At 45.6% G+C, this 8,204-nt stretch overlaps 1 long non-coding RNA gene across 1 annotated transcript; it reads right to left on the bottom strand.

Moving 5' to 3' along the window:
* Nucleotides 1-325: 325 nt before the first annotated feature.
* Nucleotides 326-6,269, bottom strand: LOC143836992 (uncharacterized). The gene is made up of 6 exons (XR_013230879.1): nucleotides 6,112-6,269; nucleotides 5,174-5,230; nucleotides 4,233-4,256; nucleotides 2,539-2,595; nucleotides 1,737-1,763; nucleotides 326-486 (listed from the first exon to the last, which is right to left on the bottom strand). It is a non-coding gene; the product is annotated as an uncharacterized LOC143836992 (long non-coding RNA).
* Nucleotides 6,270-8,204: the final 1,935 nt, after the last annotated feature.

Below are 8,204 nucleotides of genomic sequence, written 5' to 3'. Positions count from 1 at the left end.
GTTTGCCAGTGCCTTCCCCAGTCATTACCGTTTACCCCCCAGCAAGCTGGGTACTCATTTTACCGACCTCGGAAGGATGGAAGGCTGAGTCGACCTTGAGCTGGCTGCTGGGATCGAACTCCCAGCCTCATGGGCAAAGCTGTCAGACGGCTGCCTTACCACTCTGCGCCACAAGAGGCTCATATGGGGGCATAGGTTTGCCAGTTTTTGTCTCTTACTTTTCAGGACAGCATCCTAGCTAAAATTCACTCTACTCCAACTGGTCGTGGAAATCTGGGTCTCCTTTACCCAGAGCAATGAGATCACGGAGTCACAGAAGCAAGTCTGTTTGTGAAATCAGATTTCTTTATTTGCACAGTAATATGTTGGGCAAGAGCAACGGAGAAAGCTCATCTTGGATAATCATTCAAGAGGGAATGGCAGTCAAGTCATGGTTGATAGCAGGCAAGTGGAGAGCTGAGGGTGTGGATTTCTGAGTGTCTAGTACTGTAAGAGAGGAAAAGAAAAATCTGTAAGATTTCAACAACAAAGAAGAGGCAATGGGGAGGTCCAAAAGGGTGATGGGGGATCTATCTGGCTTTCATCTGCCAACAACTTATCTCATGGTGAACTTGGTGCTGGTTTACACTTCTGAGTTTGCCTCATGTGCAATAAATAGTATTTGGTACAGTGATCACAGGGTAAGGAAGGTTTATGGCCACAACATACAAGGGAAACATGCCAGGCTGGTAAACTATTTGTAATTCTTCAACACAAGTCCATAACATTTTCTTGAGACTCTGAAGAAGATAGGAGTCTGCCGTTCTCATTCCATGGGATGGTGTTCGCCTGCTATGCAAAATGTGCTTTGGTCCTGAGATGGTCTTTGATCGTAGCCATTCATTCATCCCTCCATTGGTCCTTAATGGCTCAGGAAGGTGCTCTGGGTATAATCCATTCTCATCCCTGCTTTACAGGAACACGTGAAGCTGCTTTATACTGAATCAGACCATTGGTCCATCAAGGTCAGTATTGTCCACTCAGACTGGCCATGACACTCCAGGGGCTCATGTGGATGTCTTCCATATCACCTACTAGCTGATCCTCTAGATCAGTGGTCCCCAACCTTTTTATCACCGGGGACCACACAACGCTTGACAATTTTAATGAGGCCCGGTGTGGGGGGGGGTAGTTTACTCTACTCTCAACCACTGCCCTAACGCTCTCTGATCGCTATGGTAATGTTTAAACATCCCTTCAAAATAAGATACAGACATGCCAAAACAATGAACATAAGGAACATTCTATTTTCATGGAAATTTTAACTCATGACAATGACAAATCAATGGGAACCCTGAGCTTGTTTCTCTGCAACGAGATAGTCCCATCTGGGAGTGATGGGAGACAATGACACCCGAAGTGTGTTGTAAAGAGCCGGGGGGGGGATGAAGTAAAGGGCCGTGGGGGGGGAGGCATCCTTCGTGGCCCACCTCCAATTAGTCGATGGACCACATGTGGTCCGCAGCCCACAGGTTGGGGATCGCTACTCTAGATTCTCCGAGAGGGGTGGTCAAAAATTAAAAATTAAAAAAAATAGATTATATGCTCTTAGCAATGCAGTCTAATCTTTGTGTCATGAATAGCGCTATCTGAGGCAGAGTTACATCCTTTTGAGCCCATTGACCTCCATGGACTTTGAACAACATGCATTCTGTAAATCTTGTAGCTAACAGAGCAGGAGAGATACTAATACTCACCCAAACTACAGGGTTGCCATCATTGTTCTGCAAGGCAAAGAGGTGGAAAATACATCATTCCAGAACTAGTATTTCTGTGCCAAGCTGATCTAAAAGGGTGATTTCTAAGCTATTAGACATTTTTGGGAATACTCAAGCATGTATCAAGCGATGGGAAAAAAACATTATCAGGTAATGTTTTATGCCACATTTGGTTGATTAATTCGGGTTAGAATGTTTTACTCGGTTTTAAACATGTATGAGGTTTTTATCTATTATAGGTAAACCACCATGAGCCAGGATTCCTGGGTGTAGCGGTATATAAATGCAATAAATAAATAAATAATAAAATATACTATTTTTCCCCCTGGGTGTGGTAGAATAAGACTAGAGAGCTGTACCAAGCATCAGGCCCCATTAGTTTTCAAGGACAAGCCTTAGGAAAAGCTGAGAGATGACACGTGGAAATGATGAAACTGTGCTATTGAGGACTAGTAACATGGTAAGGTGTAAAATGCCTACAGGAAACCCAGAAACAACTCTCCAGTATGGCCCATTAAAAGTGTCCAATCAAGTCGAAAGAGGGTGAATCAATGTGATCATGCTGGTTTCTCACACTTGGGCCCATCGTTGCCAACCTCCTGGAGGAGCATGGAGATCTCCTAGAATTATGACTGATCTCCAGACTATAGAGATCAGTTCTCTGGAGAACAATGGCTGCTTTGGAGCATGGTCTCCTTGGGATCCTGCTTGGCTCCCTCTTCAGGCTTCACCTCCAAAGTCTCTAGGAATTTCCCACCCTGGTATTGGCAACCCTGCTTACGCCATTGTTGTTGAAGCTGTTGTCCCCAGCAGTGTTGTCATCAAAACTGCCACCATTCTAGGGGGGAAAACACAAGAGAATGTCAGTGTTTGGCAGCTCCCCAGTGCCCTGAGGGGCAGGAAGTTTCAAGGATAACCTTTCTCAAGTATCTGGCATAAGAAAATCCTGAAATCCTGATTCCTATCATCCTGGGATTGAACTTGAAAATACTGATCAGCAATGCAATTCCAGAGGGAAGGAATTCTGATGGTTTTAAAGTTTAATTGCAATGATGTGACTAATCTATGCTCTGACCAACAGAGGGCACTGAAATACTCCTGTAAAATGATTGTGAGATATAGGAAACTGAAGCCCGGACTTTCAATAGCAGCTTTCAGAGGCTTGTTCCGCGTTCCGCTGCTGCCACCACATGGATGGAAATACAGCAACCCCTGGAAGGACGGGCTGTGAAATCCTGTTCAGAATTTCTCCAGTTTGAGCCCATTGGTTTCAAAACCTTTAGACTGGATTAATTCTGCACAGGTTTGCACTAGAAGTGTCCCCGTTGGGAACACAGAAGCTTCTTCCTAAATATACTCCGAATGCCCAATATAGGACTGAGCCACCCAGCTTCTGTATCTACTAAAGTTCTCCATTAAGAGCACATCAATCCAGTAGAAGAAGAAGAAGAAGAAGAAGAAGAAGAAGAAGAAGAAGAAACCTAAGGAGTCTCAAACATTCAATCTCCTTCCCTTCCTCTCCCCACAACAGACCCCCTGTGAGGTAGGTGGGGCTGAGAGAGCTTTGACAGGGCTGCTCAGTCAGAACAGTACGATCAGGGCTGTGATGAGCCTAAGGTCATGTGGGGGAGCAGGGAAACACACCGAGCTCATCAGGTTAGAAGCCGCCACTCTTAACCAGTACACCAAGCTGGCTCTCTGGAAATTAAATCTGGAATAAGCTTTGGTCGGGTTTATTCGAACTGCACCAGCAGGATCATTTGGCAAAACCAGTCCAGAAGGGGTTTCTGCATTCATGTTTGCTGTTCACCGAAGCATCTCCTGCTAATATTTCCCAACTTAACTCACCACAAGCTCCCAGATGGGTCCCCAGCATGCAAGTGGAGCACCCAGCAACCCTTTTCTAAATGGTGCTATTTCATTGACTCATATAGACCTCCTGGAGGGATGCTGAAGTCAATTTCTTGTCTAGTGCTGGGAAGCTGGTGCTCAGAAGCAGAAACCACAGTGCCTAGCTCAGTGCTCTCTCTGGGCTGGCGATACACAAAGTGAGTGGGTGACACAATCTGTTCTTCTCCACAGCGCCATCTTCAAGATGGTCAGCAAGGGAACTGCACACGGACTACAGGAACCAATGAGAACTCCAAAGGCCAGCTGAACAGAAGGGCCAATGAGGTCCATTCTAGAGGTATAAAGCTGTTGCCTCTTGGCAGTTGTGTTACTGAGAAGATTGTTCTGGCTCTTAATAATGACTCTCATGTATCATGCCTTTTGCCTTGAGCTGGCGTCGTCCTGCGGCCAGTTGCCTGGTTGCTTATCTAAACATATTCCTTTCTTCCCAGATCCCCTCTCGTTCTAACAGTTCCTCACATTCTCATTAGGGCTTTGGGAGTTCTTAGAATCCCAGCAGCGATACAGGGTACTTTGAAAGCAGCACTAGTCTAGAAATGCCGTGAGCGCTTGGCTGATACTTACTCCGCTATCACCATAGGCACTGTTCTGTTAAAAAAAAAAAGTTGAAAAAGTGGAATTTAAGAACATCATCAAACAAGCCAACTTCTTGCAAGAAAACCCACACCTTCCTAGATAACTTAAATCTTCTGCAACAATAACATTTCCACCGCATCAAGATGGAACAACAATCTAATAGCCACAAAGGAAGCTAGCACAAAAGGAAGAAATATTTTCATCCTTTTCATTTACAAAAAAAATCATTCAGAAGGCCTCAAAGAAAAGGGACAATCATAAGATCATATTTTAAAGGTTGTCACTTGGAGGAGGGCAGGATGCTATTTCCGTTGGCTGCAGAGGAGAGGACACGCAGTAATGGGTTTAAACTACAAGTACAACGATATAGGCTAGATATCAGGGGGGGAAATTTCATAGTCAGAGTAGTTCAACAGTGGAATAGGCTGCCTAAGGAGGTGGTGAGCTCCCCCTCACTGGAAGTCTTCAAGCAAAGGTTGGATACACACTTTTCTTGGATGCTTCAGGATGCTTAGGGCTGATCCTGCGTTGAGCAGGGGGTTGGACTAGATGGCCTGTATGGCCCCTTCCAACTCTATGATTCTATGAAGATAAAAGTTTAGTCTCATTTCAGAGATTTTTTCCCCCTCCTTTCTGCGGAGGAATGGGTATTACTAATCATCTGAAGTAGAGTCGCTGACTTGCAGGTGACTCCTGGAGATCTCTTGCAACAGCAGAGCTGACTCCAGACTCCAGAGATCAGTTCTCCTGGAGGAAATGGCTGCTTTGAAGGGTGAGCTCTCTGGCATCGTAGTCTGCCAAGGTCCCTCCCTGCCGCCAACTTCACCTTTCCCTGGTCCCACTCCAAAAACTCCAGAAATCTCCTGACCTAGAGCTGGCAACCCTAAGCAAACTCCCATGAAAACCACAGCGGGGATCTGTGTACTTACCCCATTGTTGTTGAAGCTGTTGGATCCTACGTCATTGCCATCAAAGCTGCCAGAGTTCTGCAAAGAAACAAAGAGAGAAGACCCTCTTAGGGGGACAGGTGGTAGGACATGAGGCTGGAATTCTCACTGTTCTGCTTTGTTCAAAGCAACTGCGGGGTGGTCCAGATGGGTGGAGGGTGTTTTAACCCATTTCCTGGTTCAGCTTTCCCAACCAAATGGCTCCCCCCAGAGTTCTTTTTAGCTTTAAAGGACAGCCCTATATACTCCCTTGGGGGGGGGACAAGTAGTTGATGCCTCTCAAAGAGTCCAAATTCAGCTAATTTCCCAACAGCCCTGTCTGATGTGGTGTCTATCGCTTTTAGCCTCATTTATCGATCTACTTAATTGGCAGCCTGCCTTTCTCAGGGAGGCTCGAGGCAGATGACACAATGCAAAACAAAACAATCCAATAGCACGTGAAATCTAACTGCTAACACAATAGCATTGGGAGGGGGGAGTGGAAAGATTTCCCCCCTCCCCAAGAAAAAGAAACCCCTATCACATGTGATAACATCAGGAGATGGAAAACACGGAAGGACACCAGTAGAAAGCAGTGCAGTGAATGTACAATAATACAGGCAACCAATGGACAAGATATAGTACATGGTGCACCAGAGACTATAGCCCTGTTCCAGGCATAAAAGCACCTTCCCGAACCATTCCCATGTGCCCTACGTAGTTTGTGCAATGATAGCAGTGTGGGAGACTTCCCACCCTCCCCACAAGGTGGGGACCACAACACAGGCAAAACAGGAGAGCCAGTCTGAGCACAGATCTCCCCACACCTCAGCTAATTTGACCCTTCATTTCATCAATATGCAGAGGAGTAAACATTGCTCCCTCTGCAGAGGGCTGCTTAGCCACCCACCCCTCCACCAAGAAGCCAGGTTGATTCTTACGGGAGCAGCTCGGATGCCCTGCAGAGAGAGCAGGCAGACGACCAGGAGAGCAGCCACAAGTTGGAGTTTCATCTTTGCTACGGGATTTGTCTTGCTCCAGTGGAATCTGGGGATGGCAATGAAGAGGAGGCCTCTATTTATAATGCATTTCCATTCAGGGCAGTGCCCAGCTTCTGTGGACCAAGCCCAGTGACTCAACCTTTGGGTCAAACCAGAAAAGAATCCAATGATTTGTGATTAGGATCTTTGGCTGAAAGACTTGGGAGGGGCTGTGGCTGAGTGCCAGAGCCTCCGCTTGGCATGCAGAAGTTCCCAGGTTCAATCCCTGGCATGTTGAGGTACAATGACCAGGTGGTGGGTGATGGGGAAGAGCTCCATCTGAGATGCTGTTGAGATGCTGCCATTTGCAGTAGACCATATTGACCTATATCAGGGGTGGGCAAACTGTGGCCCTCCAGATGTCCATGGACCACAAGTCCCATAAGCCCCTGCCAGCATTTGTTGGCAGAGGCTCATGGGACGTAGTCCACAGTTTGCCCATCCCTGACCTAGATAGTCCAAGGGTCTCATTCAGCACAATGTCCATTTGAAATACTGTCTCCAGACTCTGGAAGTCCTGGGTGTTTTTCTTTTTCTTCCCATGGCTCTTGCAGACCTTAAATAGCCTCCCCATTCTAGTGTCAATTAATTCTGCATGGAGGGATATACAATGTGCAAGTATGTGTGTGCCTGTTTTCTCAACACAGAGGGAAACTCACAGTTTTGAATTTGTTTGTGTGCTTTTTTAATTGCAGAGGAAACTAGGATGGAGGGAGTTAAACGCTCTCTTTCTCTCTCATGACAGTGCCTGTTCCCCAGTTCTCATCACAGCCACCTAGGGTTACTAATTAAGTTTCTGTAAAAACTAGCAAAATTCTTCATCACGGACCGCTTGGTTGCTTATGCCCCCCGCAGGGCATTCCGCTCTGCAGGTATGAATTTACTGGTTGTCCCGGGCCCACGGGATGTTCGCCTGGCCTCGACCCGGGCCAGGGCCTTTTCAATCCTGGCCCCAACCTGGTGGAATGAGCTCCCAGAAGAGCTAAGGGCCCTGTGGGATCTACCACCTTTCCGCAGGGTCTGCAAGATGGAGCTCTTCCGCCAGGCATATGGTTGGGGCCAGGGCAGCTCTCCCATTAATCCATCAGAGGATCCCCTCCAATATTGAGATCTCTAATATCGAGATCATTGTTAGATCTATTGCATTGGCACCACCCTCTTCTGAATATTATTCTCCCCACCAGGCTGAACTTGGGGGGAAGGCGGGTAACTAAGATCAGAATTGTGACCACCACCACTTATATGTTTATGTAACTTGTTGTTGCTGTTAATTGGGGTTTTTATGGGGATTTTATTGTGTTTTAACTGTTTATGTTGTAAACCGCCATGAGACCTATTGGCGATCTAAAAATTAAATAATAATAATAATAATAATAATAATAATAATAATAATAATAATAATAATAATAATAATATTGTACTCCTCTGGTGGGGCCCTTTATTAAGAATCAGTATTTCCTTGTCTTAGTTCTCTTCTACAAGTTAGGATTGCCTATCACAGTGTTCAGTTTAATTGTTCAATATGCACATGTTCTCTCTTAATGGTGCCACATCATGGGCTTTGTAGTATACAGGCAGTGATTTACTCAGCAAAATGAAGAGTGTTTGGCAAAAAAAGCAGGGGAGAGAATAATTAGTAATCCAAAAGTACGCTAAACTTACCACAACTGAATTAGAGAAGCAGACTGAAAATGTTTGAAACTCAAAAGCGTGGAATCCACAAGCGTGGATTTTTAAACATGCATAAAAAGCAGACTGCTTGGCGTGCAGACAGAAACCCTGATGTAAATAATGACTGTATTAAAGTAATTTTGCCTTGCTAATGGATGTGTTGAAAAGTAAGATCATCTATCTAAAGTGACTAAGGGTTCTTCAATTCTGATCTGAAAGTGATTGAGTGGACAGGTTTCAGCCACCTTCTTTGAATTTGAGAATCTCTGATTTTGGAAACGCCGACTTGCATTAGACATTTCAACTGTCTGTATTTTCCCCGG

This window comes from Paroedura picta, chromosome 5 (genome assembly GCF_049243985.1).
Source record: "Paroedura picta isolate Pp20150507F chromosome 5, Ppicta_v3.0, whole genome shotgun sequence".
Lineage (NCBI taxonomy): Eukaryota > Metazoa > Chordata > Lepidosauria > Squamata > Gekkonidae > Paroedura > Paroedura picta.
This window is presented reverse-complemented; position numbering and strand designations above follow the sequence as displayed.